Below are 16,291 nucleotides of genomic sequence, written 5' to 3'. Positions count from 1 at the left end.
AATGCAATCGAAAACAGGAAAAGTGTAACAACAATTCTATAGGTGGGCTTTTGTGGTAAGCACCAATTTAACAAGAATGAAGGGTTGGCAATGTGCTCACAACACAATATTGTGAGACTTTGTGCCGCTTGGTTAGCAGGCTATCCCATAGGATGACCAATTAAACTCTAAAAGACAGTTGAATATAAACAACTGTTAGAATTAATGATAAGTGAACAAGAAAAGAGTACTCAAATAAAGAACTAACTAAAAAGAAAATTGTGAGCGCCAGGAAAGTATTAAGGTTACTTCCCAAGTACATTATATTGCTGTAATTGTAGCTTTAATTAATTTATGAAAATAGGAGGAAAAAAATACTAATAAAACAGATATTATGTACAACCAAATTTAATCCCTACTTTGTTATGGAAAATATACAATTTACAATTAATTTAATCTATACGATGATTACATCAGGAAAAGAAATAGCAAAAAAGGATCTAAAAAAGAACAACTATATATCAACAGAAACAAAGAAGCTTATGGATAAAAGAAGAAAGCTGAACGAAGAAGGCAAAAGAAAATATATAGAATATGTAGAAATTAATAAAACAATAAGCAGAATGATAAAACAAAATAAGAGAAGAACAAGAAATAAAAATAGAAGAAGTAATATAGAACAACAAAAATATGAAATACTTAAGACCGAAATTAGGTAAGTGTGAAATAAACAAAATAAAAGATGTAAACGGAGCAGAAACAAACATTAAAGATGACATCATAAATATAATCCACCATTTATACTCAGAATTATATAAAACAAAAAAGGAACCACCAGAAGAAATAAAAACTAAAAAATGTCAACTCAGAGTTACAGCCAGAAATAAGCAAATCAGAAATAAAGAAGGCATTGAAAGAAATGAAAAACAACAAATCGCCTGGAAGAGATGGAATAACTGCAGAGATACTGAAGTATGGTGGAAAAGTGGTAATTAATACTCTACATTCCCTTTTTAACAAGATAATAAAAGAAAAAAGAATCCCAAACAACTGGAAGGAATCCGTAACGATTATCCTACACAAGAAAGGGGATAAAGCAGATATAAAAAACTACCGTCCTATAACATTACTCAATGTAATGTATAAACTCCTAACAAAAATTTTAACCAATTGATTGACGACGGAAATTCGACGGATACCAGTCGAAAGAACAAGCTGGTTTTAGAAAGGGATTCAGCACAAGTGACCATTTACTAAGTATGAAAATACTTAGAGAACAAGCAAATGAATACCACATTCCTCTATACATAGCGTTCATTGATTTCTCGAAAAGGCTTTCGACAGTGTCGAACATTGGGCAGCGAAAAGTTCTTTGATTAACAGCAGAATTGACTTATACAGATATACGAAACTAATAGCCAATATATATAAGGAAGCCAAAACAACAATTAAAGTATATGAAGGAACAAAATCAATACAAAAAAATAGAGGCGTGAGACAGGGTGAAACAATATCACCGAAACTTTTCAATTAGGCTCTGGAAGATATTTTTAAAAGATTAGAATGGGAAGAAAATGAACCATCTAAGGTACGCTGATGACATCGCATTGATAACCGATATAAAAGAAGAATTATTTGAAATGATGAAAGAACTGGACGTAGAAGCTGGAAAGATGGGCCTTAATATGAATTACAGCAAGACCAAAATCATAACAAATACAGATGAAGACATCACAATGAGAATCGGACAAGATAAAATAGAACAAGTTAACGATTATATATATCTGGGTCAAACTATAATACTTAACAAAGAAAACCAAACAGCAGAGATAAAAAGACGAGTTAGACTGGCATGGGCGGCATTTGGCAAACAAAAACAAGATATCCACAGCATCTTAAGACCAAAGTATACAATCAATGTATACACCTGTTCTCACTTATGGTTCCCAAACGTGGACATTTACAAAAGCAAACAGGGACAAAATCATAAAAACCCAAAGAGCAATGGAAAGACAAATGTTGCACATAAGACTCATGGATAAAAAGAGAAACGAGTGAATAAGAGAGAAAACAAAAGTGAGGGATGTTAGACAAGAAGTTGCAAAATTAAAATGGAGATTTGTCCGACACAATATAAAACAAAAAGAAGACCGATGGAACAAAATTCTTATACGTTGGAGACCGTGGGAATATAAACGAAGCAGAGGAAGGCCCCAAAAGAGATGGGTAGATGATATCAAGAAGCACGTGGGCTCTAGATGGATGACTGTAGCGACAGACAGAGAAGAATGGAAAAGGATTGGGAAGGCCTATGTCCCAAGATGGACCGAAGAAGGCTAATTAGATAGATAGATATTACCTTTCACCTATTATGTACAGCCTAAACCTAACTGTAACCCTTAGCATTAAATTATAACTACATACAAAAAAATAAAATCCCGAATTGTAGAAAATATTTCTACAATTCGGCATTTGATTAAAAAATATTGCATGTGAAACGAGAAACTAATCTGATGGATTAGTCCTCTGACATATATTTAAAAAAAATAACTCTCTGGTTAGATGTGTACACAAATACCTTACAAAGAGATCTGAAGGGGTATTACAGCCTTAACTGATAAATAATTATGTTTAATTAAATTATATTAAATTATTATTATGATTAATATTATGACTATTATTATTATGAAATATAAGTAAATAATTATGACAAGTGATCGAAACTAAGTTAAGATAATAAAAAAAAGTAAATATCGAGGAACAGTTATAGACTAAAAACGAAAGAACTGGAAGAGATAGAGGAAAATAATAAATCTATCTCCGACGCCTCTGAAGGTTATAAAGAGTATTTAGGAAAAAAAGATGATTGTTAGCTGCAATTTATTTGTAATATGATAGGACATCCATGCGTGCAAACGAGTTGCCTCCTAGCGACAGAGTTGTATGGTCAGTCCACTTGCTGATTTCATTCAATAAAAATATTGGTTATACATTATACAGTCCCCAAATAGTTTATTTAATTACTTCACAAATCTGCATGCATGTTTTATATACTACCACAACTAAAATGAAGATTGCTTACAAATATTTAAACATAAAGCTTCATATTTTTTAATCTAAATGTTTTTTTATTCTGTTATCTGAACAGTAAAAAATGCGTATGAATTAATCAACAATACCATGGTCTAAAAAAATACTGAAACCACATTGTCCCCTTGATACAGAAAAAAAAAAATTTTTAAGTAATAATTCAACGCAGACGCATCATAACTTCCATTTTTTCGGACCAACCATATTCCCTGGTCCGTCATAATTCTCAACGAAATGCCCACATAACTTTACACTTGTTTAAAATTATAGACGCCAGACATTACTCCATTCCCGAAATTACCCGCTCTCAGTCTCTCGCAACGCCGACAATAAATTTCATTTTAGCCTCATAAATCACTGTATCGCAGACATTATATCCCTCTACCCCAACTCCAAATCAAACCTTGCGAACCCTCGAATTTCACTTTCTACCAGAAATCGAGTTTGCATTGATCCGTTTCAAAGCTACGACGTTTACACAGGCAATAGTAGACTTTTTTACTTTTTCATATATTAAGTATGAAAAAAATAAACGAATATGACAGTGTAAGTAATTAATTAAGGGTTTTAGTCCTCGCAGAAGTGTGTAAGAGCAGTGGAGAAAACCAAAACCAAAGTAGAAGTACCATCAAATCTCGAGAGCCACAATGCTTCGGGTACATTTTGCGAAATGAGTCCAGATATGCCCTCCTACAAGCCATCATGATTGAAAAAATATTGGAAAAGCGAGGTCCAGAAAGAAGAAGAACATCCTGATTAAAGAATACCAGAACCTGGTTCAACACAACATCTATGCAGATTTTCTGCGCTGCTACAGATATACATTGCTACGACAATCGCCAACATTCGTCACTGTTCAATCACAAATTAGTCCATTAACTTGTAATCTCACATTAATCTTAATTTCCATTGGTTCTTCGAGCCCGATTTGAACCAGCTACCTATGGACTTGAGCTCGTGTGATTTATTGTATGTTCAGATCGAGAACCACCTACAATATAGTAGAGTACATGATAAAGGAAGCCTGTTGGTTGAAAGTGAGTACACCGAACCTCTGGCTAGTCATTCCACCATACGCTATAAATTTAGCTGTAATTATAAAGTCGTCACCAAAATGCGTTGCTTAGACCGGGAACATAATATTACTCAAATACAGTAATGGATAGGAAACAGCAATTGGAAGTTACTTAAAGACTCCCGTCAGCCCCATTGAAGAGTTTATGCAGAGGCCAATAATAAAACAAATCAACATTCCCAGACATAATATAGACATTCGGGGAGGTGAGTTGCCAAATATAGTACTTGAGGCAGAGCAGTTGGACCAAGACATATCGGAACACACGTGGAAAACTATTGCCAACCATCAGTAGATTTCTCATTTAACCACAAGACTAGTAACAATATTCATTGATATGTTGATTGTCATTATGTGGAAGGTAGTCAGATATCTTTGGAATTCAAAGAGAGCCAAAAAAACAAGGTTCCTGCATCCAACCTCATCCAGTGCCTCCAGGACATACGATATAACAACCACATTTACGTAGATCTTTCGGGACAGTCCCACGTTTCAAGTCACTTTTTCAAACAAATCACGTAAACACAATGAGTTTTAAGTGCTGTAATGGGTGGGTGGAAGAGAAATTCAAATGTGTAATTCCAAATAAGATTACCATTTAAAATTTCAAAGTTGCTCCTTCCCAGCTCCAGGAGGTGTGGCAGGGTGGTCCCGTTTGGTGTAATTCGATAGATTTTTGAAAAATATTGAACGTGTTTTTCAGTTTTTCTGCTCACTCTATTTTTATTTATGACTTCATAATTTCCAACGTATGATTTATTTTTATGGTATACAAGCCCCTAATTTTGAGTCGACGGAAAAAATATTACGTAAAAGATTCAGCCGCGAACTGTAATTTTCGCTCGTGTGTAAACGTTGTCGCACTTTCACGGCCTTAGCCATTTTACGGCTCCATTCCGTGGAAAGTGAAAATTCCAGGCGGTTCTCGACCGGAAACGCCGGGTCTACCGGAAAGGGAAAGCCGACGCCGACGCTTAGCGACGCCCTGTGCGGCCAGAACCCCGGCGACAAGCGTCTAAAAGTTGAGGTAGGCCTAGGACGCGTGCGCCGTAGTTCTTGGAAACGTATCAGGGATGGCCATGGAAAAGGTTGCAGAGTTGCCAGGGACATACTCGACTGTTTCCAACCATCTGACATGTAGCCTTGTATTCTGAGGAGCTGTGTTGCCGAAACAATCATGGCCAATGTCACAGAACCGTTAGAGATCTTGTATTTCAAAATTTTTATTTGGTATATAATACAAAATTTGTCAAAATATAAGTAAGAATGCGCATGGGAATGTTTTTGGGAAAAATAAGTACAAGAATAACGGCAGAAGTGGAAAGGAAATATATTTTCATTAAAAAATTAAGGACACTTATAGTATATCCTCTGGGACTTGTAAACTTGTAATCAAAAATATATAGTACAAAGCAATAGACAAATTCTAAGGAATAAACCTTTTTTTACATATACACGACACACAAAAATAAGCTCAGCTCTTGCAAAAAAAAACTGTACTATCCCACTCTGCATAACGAGAACAATAAAATCAACAATAGAAACCGATGCAACAAGAAAGCATTAAGAATAGCGATGACGTCCTAATTTTTCACCTGACGTGGAAATCGCTAGTTAAAACACAACATCGAAACCGCAACAATGTAAATGACTATATGCCTAATTTATCAGCCTCAGAATTTATCAATTACAAAAAAAAACATATTTATGGACTGTAAGGTTTTTTACATGTATTCAAGTTTATTTATTGTTGTGAAAGTACTTGCTACCAGTAGATTTTTAACAAACCCATTTACTAACTTTGAACAAAAAACAACAATATTATGTATTTGTTTTGAAGAAAATCTTTTTATACGGCAACGCTGCAAAAAACGTACAAAGGGCTGGAAAAAGCAGTGTGGTCGATTTTAGGGATGTGGTGTAATGACCAGTGTTGGGTGTGGACCGCGCAAAAAATGCAAGGCAGAACAATTTTGAGATTGGTTTCATTTGCCCAATTAACCCCAAGATACCTTTTCTTTTATTCTCGCTGATAAAGCCAAAACTTGAAAATCTCGTTGGTTACGGTGTAAAAATCTGAAGAAAATATTACACAGTAAAAAAAGTAAAAAAATCCCAAAAAGTTAATACATATTGAGGCTGGTACAAATAGGCGAGGCAACGAAGCACTAATCCTGTGAATTTTCCGCAGCAAGATGAATCGCTATGCATATTTTTGTATTCGAGTCAATATAGACAAGAATGAGTTTAATTTTAATACTCGGGGGTGGTCGAGGTCGCTGAACACGAATTTGATAACGACGATAGTCTTCGAGCTACCTGGTGCTCAGGGTGGGCTTCATCTCCTGGAGTATGATAATTTCATTCTACATAAATCAGTCGACAATCATCACTCAAAGGATTTAAAGGTCGCTGAATACGAATATGATAGCAACAATGGTTCTTGAGCTACATGGTACCCAGGTGGACCGCCTCTCCTGAAGTTTTGTGTTAATTTTATTCGAAATCAGTCGAAAGTCATTACTCTTTTTGGGTAAGGGTTTTTGGGGTTGCTGAACACGAATATTACGATGACGGTATCTAGTGTCTTCAAGGTATCTAGTGCCCAGAGTGGACATCGCCTCTTGTAGTTTTTTTGTTAATTTTTTTATTTAAGATTTTTATGAAAGTGTTGTATCAAATAAGAGTTAAAATATGATTTCTTAAATATAAAATATAAAACATTTTTAATTAAGATGATTACCAAATAATCGTATCATTGAAATTGATTTATTCCTCATCTTCTTCTGTATCTGATAATTAATTTTTTTCATAGTTCTTTATATTCGAGCAATTTGATCCAGCACCATTTTTACATGTCAAAGGAGTTGGGAAAAAAAAAGTTAACTATGTAACTTGGACAATATCTGTGTACTAGTGCGTGTGAAAGAATAAGTATAAGAGTACATGCGAAAGTAAAATGCGGGAGCTGCTACATAGAAAATTATAATATATATCACCTGGAACTTCATCAGTGCTACCAACTACTTAAAAGCGCCAAATTTAAAAAAATGTTTAGTATAATTTTTAGTTTTTTATAAAGTTGCGTAAGGTATTCTGAGATCATTTATCAACGAAATATTCATGTTTAGCGACCTCAAAAACTTCGGAGTAATAACTATCGACTGATTTAAAATGAAATTAACATGAAATTCGAGGAGACGATGTCCACTCTGGGCACCAGGTAGCTGGAGGACAAAGGCCGTCATAATATTCGTGTTTAGCGACCTCGAAAACCTTCCGAGTAATGACTTTCGACTGATTTTGAATGAAAATGACATAAAACTCCAGAAGAAGAGGTCCATTCAGGGTACAAATTAGCTTAACGGCCATCTTCGTTATCATATTCATGTTCGGCGATCACGAAAACCTCCGAGTAACGACTGTCGATTGATTTAGAATGAAATTAACATATTCCAGGAAACTATGTAGACCCTAGGCACCAGGTTGCTCGAGGAGCATCATATTCGTGTTCAGCGACCTCGAAAACCTACGAGTAACAACATTCAACTTATTCCTGTCTATATTTTTCGAGTTGTAAAGTTTTCATTTTCTATGTCACTTCTATCACAAAATGCAATTTTCATTTTATCACTATGAATTTTGTTCACAAACTTTCCTGACATATCTTGCTACGGAAAATTGGTAGGCTTAGTGCTTTTTAGTACTTCATTGCTTAACCTAAAAAAGAAAAAGGGAACGCTTCGAAGAAAATAGATGAAGTCGGTAAACGAAGATCTGACATTGTCGAGGAAAGATTGATAAAACTAGCACAAAAAAGAAATGGAAGAAAACTGTTGTTTAAAAAGTTTTAGTACAGGTAGTATTCTCTATGTTTAAAATTATATATATATATATATATATATATATATATATATATATATATATATATATATATATATATATATATATATATATTCTATTATAGCAATTCTAACATTGACAGCTAACTTGGCCATTTCTCGCATTTCTTACGCTATTCATTTTTGCCATCCAGGAGACTTCATTCAAATTTCTCCTTTTTATCGTATCTTTGTTCCCTTTTTGTATCGTTTTCTCAATCGTCGAAGAGATTGTCTCCTTTTTCTTATTTGGGGGACCGAATTAAAAAATTGTTTCGGTAATCTTTCGTGCGGTATTCTCATTTAGCTATACAAGGACAGTTCTTAATTACATTTGTTTACCGTAGATAAATGTCCAAATTAACAATTCTGAGGATACAGTTCGTATTATATAATTGCTCATTCTTCGAATTCAAATTCATTTAATAATTACTATGTCAAAATCTTATCTGAGTCTACCTTTTCATCCTAAGTATTCCTATTTCAGAATATTTAATATTCTTAACAGTTTATGTTATTTAATTTTTTCCTTAAATGCAACTGCTTAATTTACAGGTTGGAAAAGTTATCACCGAAGCGGACTCGAAAACACTGCATAAACCTATCAGCTTAAATGTCACTAGTACATTTCAATCATTCTGAAAAAGGTACTAAACATTCTTGAAATTAGTAAAAGTGTTAAGCAAGTCATCGACAACTCGTAAAAGTCTTTTACATTTTTTTTGTCGATTGTAACGGCGTAATAATTGAACCTGTAAAACTAAAAGTGGCAACTTGTTTAATCAAGGTCTACGTTTCGACCCGAATAAATGTTAAAAAATTCTCTTTGTGGATATCTAGTACACTGATAATTTATTTGCCAGATATAAATGTGTATATGCTCCGTACACGGTATTTTATAACGCACCGTATGGTGCTTGTTGCACAGAGTCGTAACAGTCACAACAGCATTATTGGACAGTCAGTAAGAAATACTTACGTAAGAATAGTAAATTTCGGTAAAGTATCCCGCGGCAAATGCGATTTAAGTATGATAAAAGTGAAGCACGTAGAAAATAATGAAATTTAGGAAAAATCAAATGATGACGTAAGACAAAAATCATATAAAAAAAAAGAATTAACTAATACAAAAGAGAATGAAAGATAAAAAAGTAATTGGACGTCGTAAGTCCTAGGTTTTCACCTAACGTGACCGGAAGTAGCTCCGAAAGTCCATATTTGAATTCTTCGTGTAACTTTGCGTAGATTGATATATGATTTTACTAATTTTGAGTCATTTTTGCCAAACTTCCGGTTGCCACTCTGGAACCTAAAGTCCGAGGTCAAATTTCTCACCTTTAATACCATCTTTGGATTATAAACTCTCATCCGACAGCTCATTTGTCATTCTATCTGTTCTAATATTGGAGGAGTTGTGTTCACGGATCAACAGACGGACGGACAGAATATGGCCCAGAATCATACCGACCCATATCTCTGACGTCGACAGCATTCAAATTACTAGATCTAATTACTACTTAAATGGGAATAAGCCACAATTAAAGGTTAAAGTAAGTTTATTGACGTTTTAATTTCCACTTCGGAAATCATTCTCAAAATACAAACATTAGTAAATTACTAATACACTAGATCTAAATTACTACTAAGATCGGTGAACCACAGACAACATTTTAGACTTAGACTACAAACCAAAAATGTGTTGCTATATTTTTTTATTTAGAATTTGCATTTAATAATGCTTGGAAGTACAACATTTTAAGACGAGAGATCTTGTGCTCCACCATCCACAGATTATCGAGCAAACAAAAAAGGTCCAGAAGTAACCAGACACGAAGTTATACATGCAGTAAAAGCTCAGAAAAACAAAAAAGTCACCGGTACAGACAATATCAATGTCGAACTACTTAAATTAATTGCAGACAACGAAAGTAAAAACCTATATAACAGCAGTATTCAATAAGATATAATGACACAGGTAAAATACCATCAGACCGACTAAAATCAATATTCGTAATATTACCCAAAAACCGAATTTCTCACAATGCAATGACTATCGAATATTAAGCTTGATGTCTCATGACCTTACAACTTTTCCCACAATCATCCAAAGACTAATTTACAAGTGTGAGTTTAAGATGAGCGACATTCAGTTCTGATTTCGAAAGGAATTGGAAACACGAAAAGCTCTTTTTACCTTAAATGTGTTAACACAACAGATTTATATGCATGTTTTATTGATTACCGAGAAGCATTTGACTGAAGATGATCGAAATTCTGAGAACAACTGGAATTGTTGAACAAAAACTTGCGAAGATTGCGACGTATCTCAGAACTATATTGACAACAATTGAAATAGAGCACACAATATCCCAAGATATACGAATCCGACGAGGAGTGCTACAGGGTAGCGTCTATTCACCGCTATTATTTAATCTGTATTCGAAATCTATATTCAGAGAAGCATTAGACGTGGACCAAGATGAAATCACGATTATCGGAACCAGCATAGACAGCATTAGGTACGCTGATGATACCGTCCTAATAGGAACCTAATACCGTACGGACAGGAACTACAAAATATAATAAATGCGGTAGTTCGTCATAGGGACATGTTCGGTTTAAATTCAAAACTAAAATTCTAGTATTTTCAAAGATACCGATCCACATATATTTGTATGCCAAGGGATAACTAATAGAACAAGAAACTTTCATAAAATATTTAGGAGCAAGTCTCAAAAAAAAAGAAATTCTATCAGGAATCGAACAGGCGAGGACAACACTCGTGAACATGAAAACATTTTTTTCAAGATCAGACTTTAGTACAGAGCCCAGAATCCGAATGATGATATGTTACGTTCCTTCAGTCTTGCTCTATGACTATGAAAGTTAAACACTGGACTCTGAAACAGAAAAAAGAATCGATGCCTTTGATTTGTATATATACAGATGGATGCTGAGAATTCCATAGATACAAAACGTTATTAACGATGAGGTACATCGGCGGATGAGAAAACAAAAAGAATTTTTTTGTTAACAAAGAGAGGAAAATACAATACTTAGGTCATGTTTTGAGAGGCGAAAGACAAGAATTACCTACTCCGAATTATATTGGAAGGTAAAGAGAGAGCGAAATATCAGTAGGAAGACGCCAAAACTCGTTGCTAAAAGACTTGAGGAATTAGTTTGACCACTCATCAGCAGATAATTCTAATAATTTCTAATATAATTTAAAATTTGTTAAACGTTATTTTGGTCCGACCATTTGCTATCGTTATGTAACAAAACAGTTTATTTTATATTATTCAAACATTTTGTTAACACGTTAAATGTTATGTTTATAATTGTGTGACGTTTCGATTTCCACTCCGGAAGTCGTTTTCAAAAAAGATTATCTTAAAAAAGGGGCCAAAAAATATAACCAAAAGTTGTTTAAGGGTTATGTTTTTCAAAATTTACAGATGACTCACTTAGCCTCGATCTTGTAGGAAAATAGCCATAGTTTTAGTTGAAAAAATTCTGAGAGCAGTGTTTATGCTCTCAGGATAATAGCAAATTGTGGTTATTTTCTGTGTTTGTGCATTATTTGTTTGCGTATTACGTGTTTATAGATTATATAATTATTTATTGTGTGTTAATACATATACAAGTTGATTAATTGAATTCGTTGGACCAGTATGGAATACCAATTGGCTCAAAAATCAAATTCTTGTCCAATGTGTACAAAGTTTGTCAGTTTTTTGCAATTTTATTTGCATTAAGTTTATCTAATAATAGTTTCAACAGATACAGCTCTGCAATAACAATACAATAATGGTATAGACATGGATGGGTGTATGAACGTCATCGGCAAACTGTTGTGTTCCTTGACATCGATATTTTTTCCTCGTATTGATGTGGGTCCGGCTTTATTATACCAGGTTAATTGGTATGATTTCAGTATAAATTAAGCGATATCGTACTAATTCGCGCGGTATTGTGCTGCCTGAGGAAATAAATAAATCAATATTAAAATTTTAGAGTGTTTAGTTGCGAATACGTAAATCCTTAAAAGGACATTGGCATTAGGATGATGCAATAGTTATTTGGTTTTCTTTTGCCGTCTTCAATACAAAATATACAAAATATTAAGTTTTAAATTTTCAAGATTTTGGATTTACGTGGTAGATCAACTATTAGACGGTCGGTAAGGAATAAACAAAAGATAATAGATTTACTTACCGTTTAACTAAATGTAATCCTCTCCTACTATTCTTTTTAAAGGCATATTGTCCGAACACTAAAACTTATGCTAATACTAATATAAAAATTACCACTAATACGTTATGCAAGGAACACTATTGTTTATAAATACTAAAATAATTAACTAAAAAAGCCTAAATAGGTTTTTAAATCTAAATAGGTTTTTTATAGATATATTATTTATAGAGTGTAAATTTTATGATATCGTACTTTCAAAATAAAAGTTGCAGTATCTACTATTCTGTAACTCTGTAAGTTTCAGCATGACCAGTTCAAAATTCAAACCGATAACATTTCTATTAAATTTTGTTATAATCTGCCAAAGTGTTGTACAAAGTAATTGATATGGCAACCCTGTTAGTATGCAATTTCGTTTGAAGCGTTTTGAAGCCGAACGTAATGTTATCTATCGATGATACTATCATTGCTTCAGATGGAAGTCATCTCCCTACATCACAATTTGAAGGCAGCAGTTCAAGACATAATTCTTGTTTAACGAGATTTTTCATATGTTTAGGAAAAAATATTTAACGTTTATTGCAAATATTTTCCACATTTACAGTTTTATATATGTTGTTATTAAAACATTTTTCGCTTTCTTACCGGTAGCTTTATTATAAGCCGAAACATATTATTTTTTCCTATTGGGACAAAACTGTAAATTCAAAAATTTTCAAAAAATTCAGTATTTCTTATAATTATATCTTGATGCTGTAAAAAAATTAAAAAAATCCTATGTTTGGTTTTCCCGCTTTATACTTGGAAAGAATTAGTTTTTTTGAGTTTTTTTCAAAAACGAAAACATGAAGTTTGCTTAAAAATTGTCAAAATACTTCTAGTCATCACATATACCTTCCCAAATTTTTTCAAATTTTTTGAATGTGGAGTTTGTCTTTTGGGGTGTGCAGATCAACCTTAAGGTGCCTTCGTCGTATAGTCAGATTACTGATCAAATTAATAACATATTATCTATCCTTAGGTTAAATTTTTTAAACATATGTTTTAGTAATGTTGAATATTTCGTAATAAGTAATTAGTTTTTTTACGTGGAATGGTTCCCGGTAGTAACTAAAGTTAGAAAAAGTTTCAATATTACACTTTTACAATACAACCTTATGCGATTGACCATATCTCCATTCACCATTCTCATTTAATCTGTACCACTACTACTCTGATTTATCTAAACACCCTTCCACTTTTCTACAAAATAAAACTCCTTTCTCATTTAAAATATTCACATTTTCTCAGTACCAAGAAACTTAGACTACCCATGATTACATTTTAACATCCCCTGTAGATCTATATAACCTACATTACATTTCACTACTTTGTCATAACTACAATATATATTTTCGTCACATTACTCAAATTATCTAAAAAATTACTATCATTATACAGGGTGTAACAAAAAGGTAGGTCATAAATCAAATTTTTGGAACCAAAAATAGTTCGGTTGAACCTAACTTACCTTAGTACAAATGTGCACATAAAAAAAGTTACAGTCCTTTGAAGTTACAAAATGAAAATCGATTTTTTTCAATATATCGAAAACTGTTAGATATTTTATATTGCAAATGGACATGTGGCTTCATTAGGGCAGCAACATCTTAAAAAAAAATAAGAACAAAATTTGTGCACCCCATAAAAAACTTTTATGTGGGTTTTGCTCCCTTAAATATCCCCAAATGTTTGTGTACGTTCTAATTAAATAATTTTTGTGGCACCATTTGTTAAACATGACATTTCAAATCAGTTGGCTGACTATTGCAGATCAAAACTCATGTGAGTGCTGTTTCGAGTAGGGACATACCGTTCTCGGACAGTTAAATCCATATTTATCGTAGTAAAATCTGGAGTTAGATTTGGCTGTTTGATGCCTATAATCATATGTACCATAGCAGTGATTAGAAGGATAAGAAAGGCCACGATACAGTTCAATCCAGAATTTACTAAATAGACAACTTACCGAGCTTAATTTTGCCGACGAATCGTTAATAGAGCTGATTTATAGAAATCCTGTCCAAAAGATGTATGTATTATACACTCAGGCAGTAATTACAAAGAATCTCTAGACACGACTTAGGCTAAAACACTCACAAAAAGAGGTACTGGGGCCAACTATAAGCTATCTGGAAGAGGACTGTGCACAGAAGCGGGAAGATATAGCAAAAGTTAAGATCCAGTCAAGATATTGGACACTAGCGGGGATCATTGGAGGAATTTTGTTAGCCTTATATTGAAAACTATTTCAGCATAAGCAATAATGGGACAAAGTTATGATCGTTTTCTCATTATAAATGTTGCAACTATCTCTTGGCTTATGTATAGCCTCTAATATCTCTATGTAATTTTTCAATTCTGGAAATTTCTCTGGTTTTTGATTTGGTTGAGTATTTATTGAGATATATAAATAATAAAACGGTTGTTCTTTTGCAAAATGTCACGCTGATAAAATGAAGTATAGAAATATTTTTCGGTTGTCATTCTCATAAAGTAACGTATTGGTTTCCATTTTATGGTTTTAAAACTTTCTGTTGGATTTTTCTATTTATGTTACTGTTCCTGATGAGGTTAGCTGAAAAAATAAACAATAATCCTATAAAATCACCAGAAGAAACGTACAATACCCTTAATATGTACTTACATGAAGCGCAAAAAAGGCTGTAGGTGAAAAATTAACGAAACTAATAAACAACAATTGTTGGAATGAAGAATTGAAGAAACTTATAAACAACAGAAAGACTAGATATATTTGATAGATAGAGACAGATAATGTAGGTGAGTTGTTGTTTCTTTTTCTGAAGACAGATCAGCTCAATACTGCCACAATAAGCTCTTATCCGTAACGAAGTGGATCTCTATAGGAGCAGGCGTGTGCTGATTAGTAATAAGTAGAATATATCGGAAGGTTGTGACGAATCTAATCGAGAAAGAATATTTAGATTCCGAATTAAAAGAATCAGCCGCATTTCATACGGGACGGTACACTATTCTCCTTAACCCAAATAATAGAAAAAAAGATGGCATGTAACCGAGAAATTCACATTATGTTTGTCGACCTACGGAAAGTACGAATATTAATATAGAATTAATAAAAGTCGTCAAAGTAACATACAATCAACCCATAACAAAAATAAAAAATGTCTTTATATCCTAACCGAATAATTATATAATTTATCTGAAAAATTCTGAAATTCGTATTTTCTTTTTTTTTCTAAATTTAAACTTTTTTCTCAGTGTATTCTGTGAAAAAATTAATTCTCTGTGTCGAAATCCTCTTTATATTTCATTAGATCTAGCTTTGATCTACCTGATAGCTCCTTCAAACTCCTAAAATTAAAGCGAAACGTAGACAATCTATCAGATTCGCTTTCTAAATAAAGTTTTAACCCTCTTCTCGTCTCCGCAAGCTCTCGATATAAATTTCACCCTCCCACCTAATCCCGGCCCATTTTGAATGAAGTAAAAACTCACAGACTTCATTCCTACTAACTCGCTTTTATGTAGGCCATTATGTCTAATAAATGGAATTCGAATTTTCAAATTACTCGTGCTTGTTACATTAGACTGCAAAAGTTACGTAATTGAATAAATCAACGAAGGGTTCTGCTGAATTATGAAGATCAGCGTTCGTGTACGTGGATCCCTAGGAACTGCTATGCCTAGTGAAATTTAGAGGCATTTTGCATAATATTAAAATATTTTATTTTAACATGTGTCACGGAATTTTGAGAAAAAATTATCAATGTAAAATTAACGATGATTTTAGTAGGATCTATAGTTCAAGCGAGAATTGTTTTGAATTGGACAAATTTGCAAAATTATGCTTGGCCCAAAATAAACACTTTAAATAGCCGAAAATTTAAAATTTGTTGAATATAAAAAAGGCTCAAGCTTTCAAGCGCACTTGAAAAATTAAAATTGGTCGATTAGAGCCTAGGGAATTTTTTAAAGTTATAAACAATTTTTTGGTTTATAAATAAATAAAATAACTTCGCGATTTTTACACATATCAATTTCAAAATTC

The 16,291-nt window shown here is 33.1% G+C and overlaps 1 protein-coding gene across 1 annotated transcript in view; it reads right to left on the bottom strand.

Moving 5' to 3' along the window:
- Nucleotides 1-16,291, bottom strand: part of Eip74EF (Ecdysone-induced protein E74) — a 735,282-nt gene that overhangs the window by 331,929 nt on the left and 387,062 nt on the right. The window lies entirely within an intron of this gene.

Source organism: Diabrotica undecimpunctata, chromosome 6, assembly GCF_040954645.1.
Source record: "Diabrotica undecimpunctata isolate CICGRU chromosome 6, icDiaUnde3, whole genome shotgun sequence".
NCBI lineage: Eukaryota > Metazoa > Arthropoda > Insecta > Coleoptera > Chrysomelidae > Diabrotica > Diabrotica undecimpunctata.
Note: the sequence above shows the minus strand (reverse complement) of the source record. Positions and strands in the feature narration are given on the sequence as shown.